This window comes from Rhea pennata, chromosome 3 (genome assembly GCF_028389875.1).
Source record: "Rhea pennata isolate bPtePen1 chromosome 3, bPtePen1.pri, whole genome shotgun sequence".
NCBI classification, from domain to species: Eukaryota; Metazoa; Chordata; class Aves; order Rheiformes; family Rheidae; genus Rhea; species Rhea pennata.
Genome location: NC_084665.1, coordinates 52,838,093 through 52,856,822, shown reverse-complemented (window position 1 = coordinate 52,856,822; position 18,730 = coordinate 52,838,093). Strand labels below are relative to the sequence as shown.

Genomic DNA, 18,730 nt, shown 5'->3' with positions numbered 1-18,730 from the left:
CTAGAATATTTCTTAGGTCAGCTTCCTAGACGATAGGCTCACGTGAATTTCTGTTGTTTTATTTTGGGAATCTTTTGTTGTTATTTAATGATTCAGTAAATAAAGTTGTTTTTTTTTTATTTAAACAAAATCACCATTTTACAAGTCTTGAATCTTATCTGGTGATATGCTTAATAAATCACCATTACTCCATCAATGCATGAGCTGGCTTTTGCATGTAATTACACCTCTTTTTAAGGCAATAACAGGTTCATCTCTTATTTTAGGTGTCAGGCCTTTAGTATAGTTCTCTATATTCTCCCCAAGTACAATTACATTGCAAATTATTTTAAATGCATTGAGTATTTCCAATTCTGCTAGTTACTAGAAAATTTAAAATGATGAATATTTACAATAAAACTTGAATTAATAATGATCATAATATGCATTTAAACAAATCATGAAGTGGTTGCTGTCAATTCATGTGCTTTTGAAAACCACTTCCTTGGGTTTTCTTGCTGCTTTTGCAGTCATTTCTAATATATCTTAAGCTCCCACCTGACTTCTGGCTTTCCTGCCTGTTGGGACAACCTTGGATGCTTCGCAAACCCTGTCAATGGTACATACAGATTTTTTTTTTTTTTGGGGGGGGGGTCCTCATGTAATCTGCCTCATATTCAATAAATGCCATACCAGCATTTAAGAGCATGACCCTCTCTATCCACTCTTCCAAGTCTACACCTGAACCCTTTCTATTTGAAATTCCCACAGTCCTCCTAGCCTTCATTATACTGATGTAAAAAATTCAAGGCTGATTATCAGAAGGCTAGGAGGACTGATAGTCAGCCTTGAAATTTTTGCATCAGCATAATGCACACTTCTGTATGTACACTTTCTTCTCCCCAGTTATTCTGCTGCTCTGCTACATCACTTTTCCTCTATGTTTGTCACAGTGAAATGTACTGAGTCTTCCCATGACAACACAAAATTTAATCGAGTTCATTTTCACTTGAGAAAATTGAGAAGTTTTTGCTATGACCTGCTGCCCAGAAATAAAAATTCTAGTAATTATGAACATGAATCTCTTAACACATTCAGAAGAAAGGCACTACAGTTTTCATGATTTATAAACAAAAAGTAAAACTTTGGTGAAGACTAAGGTTTTTAACCATATATATCCAGTCAGCCATTTTAATTTATTTATTGTCAACTATAACGCATTGAGATATTCTTACCATAAAATGCTAACAGTAGAAACATTAAGATAATTTAAAATTGGATTGACTCTTCCCTTCCTGAAGCTCAGACACCTTAAATTACCTGCCTTTAAGCTCCAGTAATAGACATACTGCTTATAACATTAAAAGGCAAATAAAGACCCAAAATTGCTGTCTAGGATAATGAAGATAATGTTAAAGTAAAGGTTAAATAACATTAGTGAAAAAGGCAAGCAGCTATTTTTTCTGCACTTAAATATACCTGCATAAATGTATCTGTTTTAGATTGACAGAATGCTGCATACTGTGTAAGACACAAATGAATAAATTGATATTGTAAAGAAAAAGATAAGGTAATATGGTAAAAAATATTTTATTGGATAGTTTGAGATGAGCTTTATAGGAAACAAATCATAAAGTCAGAGAGCTACGTTGTATCATGCATCTCAAATGTGTGACACTAAAACTTTTATATGTCTCCATAATACATTTTTATGTCAAATAGTTAATGGGAAAAACACTGCTTTGGAAATGTTTTTGAAGTTTAAAGATGTTTCATTATTGGTATCTTTTTTTTATATATCACTTCTCCCATTAAGCTACAAACTTTGGTATCATATATATGTCTTTTCATGAGATGCATAACCTCAACAACTATTAAAATATTACTAATATTTACATACCTTCTTAAAATTACCTGAAATAATGTAATCATTTTGTGTACACTATCAGACATACACATACAAATTGATTAGTTATATTAATGTACATGAGATCCAACATCTCATGAAATAGGATATAAGACATAAGACAAGTACATAAAAAAAAGCTTGAATTCTCAGTAGGCTTAATGGATAAACTATACAAATTCAGCTGTCCTACAGCACCTCAGTCACACCTACACTTCTGAGGTCATCTTTCTCACAAGAGGAGCTGACTGTGTTCCTGCAGGAGCACAGCTGTCTTGGATGAGAGTTCTTCCCAGATTTCCCACAAGATCCCCTTCACTACCTATAGAATATCATGGAGCTCTACACAGTCCTACAGATCTGGCAGCTTCTTGATTAGATATAAGAAGATTACAAAACAAGGTCAAGAGGTAATACAGAAACAGATCATCTGTATGAGACAAACTGTAAGCAGCAGAAAATGCCAGGTTAGTAGCAGATACAGCAGATTTGCAAGACAACTTATTTTTCTTTTTTTTCTCCCCCTCTTATTTCAAAAGCCTGGAAAGGGAAAGATTAGAAAGAACAATTGCTCTGGGAAGCTGGTTTAACACTGCGATAGGCAACAGATATTGGATGGAATCCAGATTTTAAAGAAACAGAACTGATTGCAAGAGGCTGAAATGGAGACTGGAAAAAAAAAATCACTTGAACTACAGGTGACCAATAAAAGCAGTAGAAGTGAGGGAAACACTAATCAATTCACCTGGGAATAGGGTTGGAATCTGGATTGAGCAAGAACAGGAGGCACATGCATATTTCTATTGATGGTGGTATAGCATTTTACATTAGCTGAGGTGTTGCTCTAGTAAATTTTCACTAAAACAAGAGAGCTAATATTTTACCTGAAAAACAAAACAAAATAGGAAAACCCCGCCATCTTGCTCTAAATATGAAGAAAGGGAAGAGTATTTCATTGCTTGGGTACTCTTAATGATTTTTATTTAGTCTAAATGAGGAGACAAAATTGTATAGCTATATCATCCTACTCTTTTTTTTTTTTAAAAAAAAGCAGTACACTTATTTCTTCAATAGGCTTTTCAAATAAATAAAAAAAAGCTCCTAGAAAGCTTGAAAAGTATAAATAAAAAAGAAAGAAGAACAAGATTTATTGAATGGCTGCATGACCTCAACAGTTGCAAGTGTGAATGTATTACAGAGGATATTCAGGACTATCAAATCAGTAAAAATTTATGCAAGTAAAATGGGACTAGACTGAAATAGAGAAGTTACAATTGCAAGGGACTCCATTCCACCTTCCTATTGATGAAACAGACTTCCACTGGTTTGTTACTTGCTATTTTAAAAGGCTTTTACAACCCTAAAGTTTCTGTCCCTTCCTTTATGATGTTATTTTCCAGACACAGAATTTTCACTGTTTAAAAATATTTTACAGATATTCTGCCTAATTTCCTATTTCTTAATCCTGTATTTTTATAGTGTAAAGTGTTATGTAAATTCTATGCTTGCTTGTTTTTAACGATTCAAATATTTGTCAATTATTGCTTCTATTTTAGTTACAAATTGGAAAATACATAATCTCTTTCGACCCTTCCTTACACATCTAGTCTACCAGCATAATTAATATGCTTTTCTTTTGAGGAAAATGGAAGTAGGATGGAAATGTCCCTCCTCCCCTTGAACTTCTGTTAATTTGCCTATAGTTTTTTTTTAATAGTGTGTAATATGCTAAACACTTTTCATCACAGTCATTTAGAAAGGTGATGAAAGAAAGATGTGGGCTGACCTTTCTTTTACTGTCAAGATTTACAAACTCCTAAGTTACTACTCACTACCACTCCAACAGCCCTTTGAAGATTTATCTCATACATTTTTCCTTCCTGCAATCTAAAGCAGGGTCAGAATCAGAAAGTGAAGAACACTAATAACCATGTGAATCAGACATACTCACAATGAGGAAGAAAGATGCAACAAGTTCTTGCCTAACACAAGGAGCCAGACAGAAGGCAAAAATCACATTTAATATTTGTAGAGTTTTCAAAATAATTTCATTCTGAAACCTTATGTAGGCTTTGAAGAACTATAGGGGCTTGCAGAAGGAGTTTCTTATTAACATACTGTATTTGTTTCAAATACAGTACCACATGAAGCAACTGCTCTTCCAGAAATGGATTTCCTAAAATTCACTTAATGGTTTCAGCGTACTGAATTTTAGCTGCATTAAAAAAAAAAAAAAAAAACCTGCTGCCTCAGCCTGTTCTTATATACAGAATAAGAACAACCATCGTTGCCATGGAAATTATTTCAATAGTCTCCCAGATTACTGAACCATGAACCATGAACCTTATTCTAGTGGACCATGAACCAGATTTAGTAGACAATAAGGAATTCATCTGGGTACCCGAACCCAGCTACCTCTAGAAATTAAATGCAAACTTGTAAAGAGTGGATATTGCTGAGAGTGTCAGGGAAAAAAAAAAAAAATCCTATCATCATCATCATATTTCCTCCCCAAATATTGGTGCAGACTAAAACACGTAATTAATGGCAACACAATCCAGAAGGCACCAGCAAAGATTAAGGCCATACTAAATGCTGCAATCCTCTCAAATATGACCCATTAACTTTCTGGAGTTACCAAACTACTAGAAGATAATTTATTTCTTATTTGACTGTAGTTCTGAATCTTCCTCATAGTCTCCTAGATCAAGGAAAGCTCAGCATACAGAGAATAGAACAGTAATGCATTTAAAGCAGAATGCAATCATGTAACTAGGCTCAAAGGTCTAACTTATTAATGCACTTAGGTCTTTATCTACTGGAACAATTAATAAAGAATGTATACTCTTAAATAGCAGTGGGAAAGCTGTAGCTTTGTGCTGGATGCGACCCTGACTTCAGTTCAAAATGCATGTGACTACACAATTATTTTCCATGCTCATAATGGGCAAAGAGCTATATAAAACTTTTCACCCACCACAAGTCTTGGAAAAATTTATTCAGCACTTCAGAGTCTCTGTTCTCTTATAGAGCGAGGCTGAAGCTGTCAAAAGAATGCAAGAGGGCTGTAGCATTACCTACTCATTTCGTAAAGTCCATATTACCTGCCAACACAGATGGCATCTCTAGACTTCTCTTATTACTGCAATATTCCTTAAATATTTTTCAGCTAGTATATTCTGATTTGAAGACATACAATACACATCTCAGCTTTGCAAGTAAGAAAAGATCCATAGACTGATCAAATATTGACCAAAAATATCAACTTAAACACATACACACAATTATTTGTTTTTTATTTATTATTTGTATCTACCCCCTGAATTCCACATAGGATGTTTGATTCAGTCAGGGTATCTTCAGGCAAGTCACTCCAAACAGTGTTTAAGCATGTAAATCTTGGATTAACTCTGTTCTGAATCCCCCAATATCGCTGAATATCCCAGATGTTCCTCTGAGTGATTTGCTATCCTATCTGTCAAATGGTATAATGTAACAAAAGGCACTACTTATTGTGTAGGTCAAAATACCTATAATATTCTTATGGTTCATGACTTTGTAGTTTAAGTCAAGTGTATGAAGTTTTTTTTGCAAGTTAGGGACAAACTCTGCTCTCGTGTCACCAGTTTCTCCTTTGTGCCTCCAGTAAACTAAAACAGGGAAGTATTAGGACTTCTGGAAACTCCATTATACCGAACTGTGCTTTGGGAGTAAGAAAGGTACATAAATTTATGTACACCAGGTCTTTCTCCAATAAAAGAAAATGTTCCATCGTTCAGATAACTTTCTCCTAAACAAGTTTTTCATTGTTAATGAGACCAATAAGATGTATCTATTGAAATATTTATGAAAAACATAAGAGATATAAACGGAGCTCCATTGTCACAAGGTCTTCTCCCTGGCTTTGTGCTTTACACAGAATACTAGTGGACAGTACTTTCAGTAGAACCAGTTGCTCTCTACTTCTAACACCACTTTTCAGGAACAGTTTCACAATGAAGCAAACTCTTTCCAAACCACTGTGAAATTGCAGCATGTTAATTTTATTTATAGCACCATTTTCCACTGCCCCTTTTCTTCCTCTCCTCTGTACAGATCATCACTTGTGTTTCTACTACTGTTACATTATTTCTTGTTTTCAGATACGCACATCAGCTTATACATCAGTATTTAACAGTATTTCTTAGTTCTGCTTATTTATTTCTTGAATTTATATACAATTTCAGCAGTATACCTACATGGATGGGTGCAGCCAAAGCCAAAAATAACTCAAAACCTGTGCTGCAAGGCTGGAGACTAAGCTCCAGCCAAATGCAAGCCAGCTCTGATTTGAAAACTGTCTCAATGCAGCAGGGTGCTAAAGCTAACAAGTCCTGCTTAGTCCTTTTTCTGTTTCAAAGCACTCTATTTTCTATGTTTACTTAATAGATGAAACACTGTCTAAAAGAAATGGTACTGGACTGAGAAACAGAAAACTTAATTCTATCCATTTTGCCACTGACTTTGAACTAGCCAGGGTACTGATTCTCATCACATCATTTGTCTGCTTTACTCATTTACACAACAAGCTCTGCAAGGCAGGGAATATCTCCCACAAATCGTTTACAAAGAGCCTCTTCACACAGGGGGATTTTGATCTCTGAGAAAGGGAGAGCCTACACTAATGTTATGCTGCTTCTATTATTACTAGTAGTAAATTCCAAATTATATGCATTGAGCAAAACTGGTATCAACAAATACTATGTATTTTGAACCCAAAAGACTTGTTAACAAATTTTGTGATTCTTTGAGGCAAGGACAGTATTTTCCTAAGCAGTCATCTCTCATTACAATATTTCAGTGTTTCATATACCCAGCTACTTCCTCTTTATTCCTCTGGTGAATCTACTATGATTCTGTTCTTCTTTCATCCTTATGATTGACAAGGAAGAGATCTTACTACTGTTCTCATATACTCATGACAGCCTCCTGAAAGAATTCTTATTTTCAGTATACATTAATTACTTCTATTCATTCCAAAGTGAACTGTAATCAGCAGGGAGCTCTTCATTATTCTTCAGAATATTTAGCACCCTTAAAGTGACACCATTTGCTGTGCTTTTAGGAAGCAGCTTATTGCTCTAAATCCTGCTTATGAGATCCAAAATTTGCAGGTCTCATTCTTCATCCAGTTATTACCAATCCTTCTTAGTATGGCTCTAATTTCACTACTTGCCCCTTAGTCACTAGCTGAGATAGGTATCTCCCTTGTGGACTGTTGAATCAATGTCTGATCTTCCTCTCTTTTTTCAAGGACAAAACACTTATCTGAAATACTAAGTTAAATGTCTCCACATAAATTTCACTTCGGTCCGTTTTTTTCTTCCTGTTGTTGTTGATGTCATACTATTCACTTGTTTAAAATCTCTGCTTGGCACTTCATTCCTTGTAATAATTTCTCTTTAATGTTTGTCCATTCCACCTTCACTTCTGTTCATATAGATTTCAGCTACCATTAAAGCTTTCTCTCCAAACAAAATGACAAAGTGAAAGCTGCATTATGTTTTGTGTCCTGAAGTAGCTGTCAAGCCCAAATCTAGCTCTTTGGCGAGCAATGAATCCAACAAAGTTTGTTATCCTAGAACATTTCCCATACCCCAAACCCATACACCAGGTATTATCTCAGCTTTTCCTATGACCCATGATCTACAATACTATCAGTTCTCCCCACAACCTCTAAATTCTCACACAGTACATTGGACAAGTTCAAAAGTTATTTATGGACAACAGAAGGAAAGTCTTACAAAAAACTCTAAGTTGCCATAAAATAAAATAACTTAAAAGGTTCAGCTGAATAAAATCTATGCCGCCTTTTTCAGTCTGCATGAATATGAGTACATCTAGAAAACAAGTGCTAGTTAATCTGCTTATATGTGAGCTTAATTCTGAAATTATAGGTGCAATATAAATGTCAACAGTTACTATTTCACCAGCACACAAGTTTTATCAGCTTAAGTCAAAAGTCTCAAACTGCCTTACACAGGAACTCAGATACTCCAAACTCTTAACTATTTTCCTTGTGCAGACTCACTTCCCAATTTCTACAATAAAGATATGTACACCAATGAATGACAAAAAACTGCAAATACAGAAGCAGAGTAAAATACATTAAACATCAAGAATAAAAATGTAGTTGATACTTTGTTGATGATATCAATCAATGCAATATTTAAGCTACTTTAATACAGAAGTATGGATTATACCACCTGAAACTGCTTTTGAAATTCCTATCTGCTTTAGAAGGCGAAGATTCAAGGCAATAAATTGAGGTCCAGTATACTAACAAATAAAACATGGTTGACTGACCTGACTACACAGGGCAATTCTGGCATTCCAATGAAATAGATTAAACTAATTAGATAAGCTACGTCTATGAATCAAAGTCTTTTTTGGTTTTAGAATTGAGGTATATAGAAAATCTATTCTAAAAAAACAGTGAAGTTATAGGAGCTGGCACTATCCTTGCACACAGAGACAGAATGGATATTGAAACCAAAACGGATTTGGTCACAGCTTGTCTCCTCCTACAATAGTAGTGTAGCTCTGCTACTTGGTGTCTAAAACAGTTTCATCTTGAGATATCCTCTTTCATCTTGAAATACAGACAAGAACAGATTGCCTTCTCTCTCTCACTCATGACACTGGTCTGAAATAACCCAAAATATTTGATAGCATGTCCAGTGCTCTCAGAAAGGTAAAACATGAGATAGTCAAACAGAACTGCACAGCTCCAAAAGATGATCATTTCTTGATAGAGATGCTCAACCATCTTTTCTTATGTAAGAAACTGAACAAGAGTTAAATTTCTGAAGTCCAGGATGCCTCTCTAGCTTTTTTCTTCTCAGTACTAGTAGATAGTTGCTTTCAAGCCAATCTTAAAGGATCTAATTTAATGGCTCTAGGACAAACACTACTTCCTGCCAAAGTACAGTGAAAATCATTCCTAAAACATGACAAGGAGAGACAGGGAGGTGACTTAGGTTGAACTGGAATGCTTTAACCAGTGTTGATACTTTAGCAGAGACATCAATGTAATTTGGCTTCAGGTGGAACCAAAATAGCCAGTTCCCAAAACAAGGGTAAAGGAAGGAGACACAGAAAGACAGTCTTTGTTTCTTGATGTACATTAAGATATGTTAGACCAACTGTAGAAATAATTAGCAACAGAAAAAGAAGCTATGTGCTGCCTAAAATGTTCTGATGGCCCATAAGTCACTTGAGAAGTAAGGGATGGGGAGCTGCAGCACACAGTCCAGGAACTGGGACCAAAAGAAGGTCTGCTCTCTCCCCCTGGAAAACTGGAAGATTCCAGGGATCTTCATGTAGCATTACAATCCTCAAAATAATCAAGGATTATAGATCACCATTTTTTTTGTGGGATAGAGATGACGAATGTTTAGGTCCAAAGAAACACTTAGATGTACAGAAGCTGGCTGAACAAGAATCTAAACAAACTTGATACTTTGGTGGGAATGGGAAACAGATACAGCTGCTTTGAGATCTTTTACTTTTGAACCTTTTTCTTCCATAGCACTGCAATAATACCAGTGACCTCTGGATCAACTGGAATAGTGGTGGAGGGGTGATTTCTTGAGCCTGCTACTGTGGAAACTAAGCACTGACCCCAGATGTTCAGTTCCCTACTAATTGGACTAGAAGCATAAGGCACAGGAGCTCATTCTTAGACCACTAAAAGATATGAGAGTGAGACACATGTCTGGTTAACAAGACCAACTTTTGTCCTTGAATCTTTGACATATAAAGCTTCTCAAAGAGAGCTGCCTTGATGATATCAGTGCAGAAGTGTCTTCAAACAGTGAAGTAGCTGCCCTCCTCAGAGACAAGTTAAATAGAAATAGGATTAAATACTAAGAAGGCAGCCCACAGGAAATATCTAATTCATTAGATGCCATAAATTTCACTGTTAAACCCTTTACAAAGCCCTTAGCAAAGCAAAGCTCAAAGGTAAAAAGGCAAAGGTAGGCCTCCACTGTAAGGTCAGGATCAAGATAGACTTAAAATGAAGTCTTTTCCTCTCTCCTCCTTTTTCCTTAATTTCTCTGAACTTTCATATTCAGCCAGAAATGCAAAGAAGGTGTCTGATAGATATTCAGAAAGAAGCAGTCCACACAGATTAAAACATTTCTAACCACAGGAGAGTTAGTTAAAGAACTCCTTCTTGAAGAGGTTTTGCTTAGCAGTAGCAAGTACTTGAGACTGAATCTTTAGGAATTAGGATGGCAGGTCCTCCAGAAACAGAGTTGTCACAGTCTAGTTTGACTATAGAGATGATGGATTTTCATCAAAACAGAAGCCATAACTTCCCCAGTTCCTCTTTTCAGGCTTCTGCTTACCATCTGTAACCAAAGAACCTGCTGGAACATGCTCTGCTTCTCCTCTCTTGCCAGCAGTGGTCAGCACATACAGTCCTCAGAGACAGGTATATTGATATCACATGTGAAGTCAAACTTGAAATCATTAGACTTCACTGGAGAAGACATCTTAGGGAACAGTTCCCTTCTAGGCCTACAAGCAAATAGTTAGAATACCAGTTAGATACCTGTCTCAATTGTCTTCAGCATGAGACAACTGAGTGCAGGCAAAGCTTCTGCCCAGTACTTGAAAGCAAAGACTTCAAGATCTTGAAAGAAAAATCAGATGAGTCAAAAGAAAAGAGAAAAGGAAGGACATAACAGCTAGTTTATCTTTTAAAAAAAACTATTAGGTGTGTTCAGTGAGGAAACAGACTATGTCTCAGGCAAGTATGAGAAAGGAACTGAGAGGAGAGGCACATATAGATAAGGGTGGGCCCAAGTGAGTTGCAGCTCCATGGATACCATTAAGGCTAAAAAATAACTCCAAGTCCTAATTTGTGATATTGTTATTTGCAGGTTGCCAGCATGTATGTACATACAGACAATCATTTGATTCTGGAATTCTTTCTGCCTCCTGACACACTTCCATTGTATCACGTCATTTCACACACACTCGTAATGTGACTGCACTTATGTAAATAAGCCTTTGAAAATAAAAGAACTGGAGAAATTTCCTCTAAATGAAGCAAAAGGCCTGTATATTTAAAAACTCAGTTTTTACCATAGCAATTGACTGCATGTTTCATCCAGAAACAAACTTGGTTACAAATGTCACATTGGGCTCAAGCAAAGAGTCTATCTTTCATTCCAAATCAAAACAGCAGCAATACCACCAACCTCAGCTTCCCGGGAAACGCTCGGCAGTTTAGAAACTTCTGACAGAGCAACACAGACACCCAAGTCTAGCACCCAGCAGCTGACAGCTTTTACAGTTCACATTGTTCTTATATGATTATTTTTAGAAATAAAATATATGAATAAAAATAACATTGCAGTTCATGCCCCATGAATGTGTGCATCAACACTATCCATAGGTGATACATTCAAGAATGACAACAATTTGCATTTCTATAGTTTCTTTTTTGCACTTAGACTCCCTAAAGCATTTCACAAAGCAATAAATATCATACCCAAGCAGAAATAGTGATAGGATGTCAATACAATTTCTGCACCCAAACTTAGCAGCTATACTAAAAACAGCAATACTTCTCAAACATGACTGCCAGTTAATCCAAACAAGTTCAGCCTGACAGGGACCCTACATACAATCACTCGAACCAGTACAAAATTTTATCTGTAGTTCTTTGATACTAGTGTAAAAGGATAGCAATTTCAGTATGTCACTGTTTGCTCTCTGTTGAGAAGCCAGTAGACATGTTTCTCCAAGTTCCCCAACTATCTTAAATCTGTGATCTACGCTATGCCTTGTCTGTCTAAGTGTACTCCCAAATTCACATACACTACTCAAGAGAGTAAGAGAAAAATACATTGATTTAAGCAATTGTGGAGGCACTGGTAATAGTAATAAAGACAAGGAAGAGATACTTGAACCTGTCTTTCCATGCTTACTACTGCTCACCATAAATGAGCACCCCTCTGCATTTTTATTAGTTAACCTTCAGGAACCAAGATTCAGATACCAGCTTATACCCACTCTTCCATACCATCCTCCTTCTGTTGTCTTGGCTTCAGATATTACAAGTAGAGTGATTCTGAGAGCACCTTCACTGGTCATTCTGGACTGGTACTCTGCCTCCACCCACGCGTTTACCCACAGCGCACAAAACAGCAGCAGCCCTGTAACTATCCTCCAGGGGTCACAATTGGGTTACAAATTCTGTAAAATGTGATGACTGTGCAGCCTGATTTGGAGCAATTTATTCACATCCTTCTTCATTACAATTCAAATGGAATAAGTAAGATAGAAATTGAACAGATACAGAAATTGTGCATAGCTTGCTTCTGTAGTCAGTAAACATTTATTCACTAAGCCAGCTCTCTCTCGTGCTCTCTCTCATATCCACTCTCTTTCCCTATCCTTCCTGCTTGCTGTTTTAATGCATAATTAAGAAGGTCAGAATTAATGAAGCAGTGTGGAGTAAAGTTCAAGGAATCCCCAGGTACTATTTATTCTATTAGATCTCAGGCATGAATGTCAGATTGGCAGCATTAGAGGCAGAAGCAGTTGAGCTGGCAGCAGTCCAAAAACAAAACCACCAAGGGAGACTTACCTGCAGCGTCAAGTCATTCCTGAGCTCCTTCCCTGCAAAAATCACGCGCAATTGGTCAGCTGGAACTCCCTGTCGCTTGGCAACCACCTCCTTGAGCTGGAAGATGCTGGTGTCCAAATCAGCCTCCACAGGGAAACCATGGCTGGAGTTGAACCTGACAAACACTGACCAAGAACAAAATATCTTTTAATGAGAGAATTTTGCAGGATGTCTATATTAAAGTGACAGAAGAGAGGCTACTCATCCCTAAGTTTCAGGCATAATAGCACTTACTATTTTAAGAGAAAAACTATTAATACTGCAATATATCATTGTGAAAGGAGGAACCATACGGGATTTCCCATCACCGAACAGTTAGTGACCAATAAACAAAAAACATGTTTTCCCCTTGACAGCGTTATAAATTACCAAGAACAGTTAGTATCAAAAAAGAGACCTAGCTTGGCAAGGGTCTAAGCAACCTCTAATTGGCACAATAGATTTTCAGTTCAGCCTTCACTTTAGCAGGCGTGGGGTGCACATGCTTTCTGTGCCCCTTGTGTTCTTCCCCACTGCTCATAACAAATGCAGGAAATTAAGGTATTTTCTGGAGCTAAGATGCACTGAATCATACAAGGGAAAACAATTCCTTGCTACACGATAAAGCACAGTCATATAAACTGGTTTCCCACCGATCTAATTCTACAGGAAATAATGACAGAGAGAAAAATCATACACTCGCAGAAACGTTTGAGGGCATTCTAGCAGAATGTGGTCTTCCTCAGAGTTCACCAAAATCTCTGCAGTACATAACTCCTGCTGGCATACACCCTCAGTGCAGAAAATCATCGCTGCGCTAGCCAGATCATTTTTAGAGCCGCAGCAACTGGTTTATACATCCGGAGAAGCCCAGCAAATAAACTGCTAAGCTCGGTGCTCATCAGTGGCTGGAGCTGTTTGTCACAAGGGGTCCGACCGTGCCTGCTGAGCCCGCAGTCACAACAGCGGCTACAGCCACGAAACAGAAAAACCTCATTCCATCCACATCCATCACTGAGGCTGTACGAACAGCAGACGCGCCCCCAGTGGACTACTTCAACCAATAGCCCTACAGGCAGGAAATTAACTGATCTCAATGATTTTTTTTGTTGCTGTTTTTAGCTAATTCCTTAGATAGTGGCTACCTGCCACCGTAACCGTTTGCGTATTGGTTATAATGACCACTCTTCTTAATCTATTTTTCATTCTCAGTGCAATGTTTTAGCCAAAGATGTTACACTTTTGAATTTTTCAGACTGCCAAAAATATAAGCTTAAAAATATTTATGCAGCTTAAAGAAGTAATTTTATTTGTTAAACTGAAAATGAGGTGCTTATGGTTTTTCAAGCACAATGTGTACCTGACCACTCAAGAGAGTTGTCAAATATTTTAAAAATATTTGAATACAGCTGATGAGACCATTGCCATTGTTTTGCTGAACAAAGACTGTTGTGAATGTTTGCACTTCCACATCTGTCATTCAGATTTTGATATTCCTGGCTAACATTTAAACAACAGGACTACATACCAATAAAGTTCTACACAATAGTTTAAGTTTTGGACTTGAAAGTACCATCTTAATATTAATATACTCTGCTATGTAAGAAGGAGTGCTGTATATATGCCCTCCAGTGTGTTAGAGTTTCCTGTAGCACCTCTCATTACAGCTTTTATTTTAAGGATGTCCTGGAAATAACTGAACTGTTCATGCTTCACACTTCAGCTGTCCAAAATCAACAAACAAAAAACCCTCAAATTTTATTTTTATTGTGATTTGGAGAGTAGAGGAGGAATTACATGACAAAATAGTTCTACTAGGAACTGAAGATTTCCCATCTTTCCAGGTACACTCAAAATGATCAACTATAAATGACATTATCTTGGCCAATAGCAAAATATATTATTAAAACAGTGGGGGAAGTATAATTTTATAAATGCTGTGTATGCACATATTTATATTAACATTTTTACTGATTTTACCTAAATATATATTTATATAGAGAGACATACATAACATATGTAGATGTATATCTCCTTGGACATCTCCCTAATAAATAATCTTCTTCCTCTTTAGTCTTCCAAAAGCCAGTGCCTCCAAGTTTGGAAGTAAGAATAAGTTTGCAATTGCATTCACTCTTTAAATCAACTGCCCTAGCAAGAGGAGAGTGTTTGATGAAAGAAGCATAAACAAGTGAAGTGGCATTTAAATGAATTGTAAAGCAGTACTCATTTTCCAAAGACAATATAAATCTAACACACTGCAAGCATAATATATGTACACCATCAACAACTCCCCTCCCCTCCAACATAAAAATATTTTTATTTTCCTCACAGAGGTAGAGTCTTCTCCTCACACAGTGCAGGAAATGGTAGTCTCAAAATTCTGAGCACATGTGAACATGGAGATAAGCTTACTTTACGTCTACACATTTTAAGCATGCTACTGAATGGAGGAAAGTGTATAACTGAAAGAGTAAGGAAAACAGAGGTATAATAATATTTCACTGTCTTTTAGACACCTAATGTATATGTCACTGTACAACACCTTCAGTTCTACATTCAGTGAGTCAGATAATACGATTCTCTTGTTTGGGAGCATTAGCAAGGATTGCATAAGTGAACACGTGTAGAAAAAGTTATACATGTGTACACATCTGTATGTATACACGTACACAAAATAAACTCTTTTCCTTTTCACAGATCTGATGATTCCAGACAAGTCTCCTATATTAAGGAGAAAGATTATTCTCAAAACAGTCAAATCTTTCAAAATAGAATATGTTTTTCAACTGTGCACCTATACAGTTAGAGATTTTTTTTTGGTCTGCCACTTCTGACTGAAGTGGCAGAAACTGATTTCTTCAAAGACCACAGGCTCACTTCTTGGACACGTCATTGCTGTGAGCGTGACAAAGGGATGGTTCTCCCTTCTGCATGTAAGGGCAGGAAATGCTTTTGTACTGAGCAATGCCTTTCCCCCAAGAAACGTTAGATTGATACTACAAATCCTGAATACACAGGACTGCAGGGTAAATGACACACCTTCAGGCACAAACAAGACTATGATTTATGTGTGTGTGTATATATATATATGTTATACTACCTACTCTCCAAATCACAATAGAAATCAAATATATATTATATACAAATTCCAGTCTAGCATGCAATAGTAGGTTAAAGCCCATTAAGCAGAATGTAACAAGTCTTACTAATTCAGGGAAACAGGAGAAGTGAGGAGAAAAGATGCTATTCCTCTACTGCCCCATTGAGCCAAAGAGTGGAGGAGTACACAGAATTAAATGTTGATTAGAATTAAAAACTCACTTTCCCTTTATGGGAAATTTCCCTATTTTGACATTTGTTTTCATCCCAAACTGCATCAAAAATTTAATGTATTGACTTTTTTCATTCTTTTTGCAGAACAAGTACCATGAAATATGTATTAAAGTGTTTTCATTCTGAAGTACATCATGGAAATAAATATTTCTTTATTCTTCCTGTTGACTTCTCTCTTTGGATGATGTCCCTCAGAATGCACCAACAACATAAATCCCAGAAAGAAGCATGTACTATGGTCATAAGGAAACAGTGGCAGCCCAGACAAAGCATTTCCTTCATTGAAAAGTTTGTAAGGAACTAAACTTCTTGACTTTTACTTCATTTACATTCAAGTGATTATAGGAAAATTAAGATGTTATCACTTCTCAAGTGACTTGGATTAATAAATTCACGTATAATGAGCCATTTCATTCACAGGAATACAATATGGAAAGGCACTCATTCAAAATAAAGCATTGTCATTCTGAAGACTTCATGTTTCACAAGCAGGATAACGTGTCATTTCATCCACTACCAAAACAGAGTCGGCAACACAACTCAACCACTTTGGATACAAAACAATTCATAATTTTTCCACATGAAAAACGGTTAGTGAAGGGAATGTAAGTAAGTGAAGAAGATCGTGACTAAGAACTTGGTAAATTTAAGACATACTGCCCCAGGCCACCTGTCCATTCCTTATGGTGGAGATTGCTGTATACATAACAGGGGTACCAAGGAAATATGAAATGGGTACTTGCACCTGAACTGTTCAAGTTTACCATTCAGCATGTTAGTAAAATTCATCTGGAAATGTAGATATACACACAGATGCAAACTGGATAAAGTTAGGTAAAAGTATGTAGGGGTTATTGTGATAGAGAAGGGGTAACTGCAGAATTTCAAGATAAGGCCACAGCTTTAACAACCATTGCCATCAATTCTACCATTTTTTCCCACTTCTGAATCAAGAGGCTACATATTGCACCTCAGAGAAGCTTACAGTTCTGCTTGTCAACAAACTATGAAGGTCAAAGTTTCATCCATGGAACTAGAATAACTAAGTTGTGTCAATAATGAAAAAAGGTTGTAGAAGTTTTTACACTGCTAAATGCAAAACACGAATTTCTCTGTCAATTTTGACATAAAATAGCCAATTCTTTTTCTTCCTTAAGCACCAAATCACCCAATATCCTGCTCCTCTGCACACCAAACAAAAGCCATATCCTACAATATATGACCTAAGGTGGCAGAACACACACCTTGAAACTCTTAAGATCTTACTGCTGAGTAATTATATTGTTTCCAAGATAACTACGACAGGTTCAGACATTCTTTATTCCCCATTCTTTCTATAGGGCAAAAAGAATATAACTAAGGGTTAACCGAAGCACTGTTTAAAATAGGTGGGGCTCTTAAACAACTTGCCCTACTAAGGTCAGATGACAAGATCTTTAAAATGTATTTTCCTAAGAACAGGAAAATTGTCTTGTGACAATATCCAGCTCATGACTTGAGAATATAGTGCTTCTTAGCAAAAAACCTACATAAAGACTATCTGACATAGACCGTATTATCTGTCTTTTCAGTATGGAGATTTAATTCTTCTTACAACCTGTGATTATTGATTTGTCCAGTACAACCAACCAATTTAGTTCAGATAAAACCAAGAAAATGCACAGAAAAGATGAATAACAGAAGAAAAGGTAGAAAACAAGATAACATAAAGTCCTTGATACCTATTATAATACTGTACAAATGTTCTTCTTGAAAGTCCATTATATTCAGGGTACAGGTGGAAGAGCTGCTTTATGGCTTACTTTAATATATAAAATAAAAGTATTTTTCAGATGTCTAGGACTCTAGCATCCTCGGTTATATGGTAAGATGCTATTTTATTTTAATCATTATATTTTTAAAAAATAAAGTAAATCTGTAAGTAGTTTATTAATCCAGAGAAACCTAGTTACTCAGCTGCTGCTAAGAACTCCTGCAAGCTAAGTTGTAGGAATACAACTGTAGGGTGAAGAACTAGCAGAACACAACATCACGCTATTAGTATGATGGCAGTAAATCGTGTTCCACAATTTTTTTTATTATTATTTCTTGGTTTTCAGTGTACAAGAGAACTGTAGAAAGGTAAAGTAAAGCAAAAGGTTAGAGAGGAACAAAAAAAATGGAAAGAAAAGGACAAACTACAGAGACTGTGCAAGCTGAGGTAAATTAGTCTAAAGGAGTAGCTTAGGGCTGAGAGGTTTTTTTAAAATAGCTAATCAGTACATGTTACAAAAGCCCAATTAAATTGTTTAACAACTTTCCGCAAAGTTCTTTGAAGTGCCTTTTTGCAGCACCTCCAGCAGCCTGGAATTGGTGGTAGTCCTTTTCTTCCCAGATCTGTACATCCAGATTCTGCATTAGAATCAGGACCTTCTCAACACTGTTTTTGTTCCCAGGAACACTGGAGAGAAGGATGTTTCAGCCAGTTTCATTCTAATTTCTATCCTACTTCTGCTCCACTTCATCAAGTCCTGCTGTAGTGGCTAGTCCCACTGCCATAAAGCCCTGACTAGCTGGCTTTTCTGATTTTTTTTTCTTGATCTCTATAATAAAATCTCTTTAAAGCTTTAGCGTAAGCAGTCTTACAGGAATTCTAGCCACTGTTCCTCTTCATCAGTTAGCAAAAATATCCTCAGCCTTCTCAAAAAAAAAAAAAACACACTCAAACAGATGTCTTTTCCTCAAAAAGTTGCCAAATTCTGATAAACTGGAGCAAAGCTGAGACAGCAAGATCCAGAGTCTTGATGCTCTTGCACCAAGCATCCTGCTAACTAATCCCTTCTTCTGCAAAGAGGGTAATCTCACTA

General features: G+C 36.5%; 1 protein-coding gene across 1 annotated transcript in view; it reads right to left on the bottom strand.

Moving 5' to 3' along the window:
• The window catches only part of PRKN (parkin RBR E3 ubiquitin protein ligase), an 887,769-nt gene extending 875,079 nt beyond the window's left edge, over positions 1 to 12,690 (bottom strand). The window contains exon 1 of the mRNA XM_062573703.1: positions 12,531 to 12,690. The gene's annotated coding sequence lies outside the window, so the exon portion shown is untranslated. The remainder of the gene's footprint in view (positions 1 to 12,530) is intronic.
• Positions 12,691 to 18,730: the final 6,040 nt, after the last annotated feature.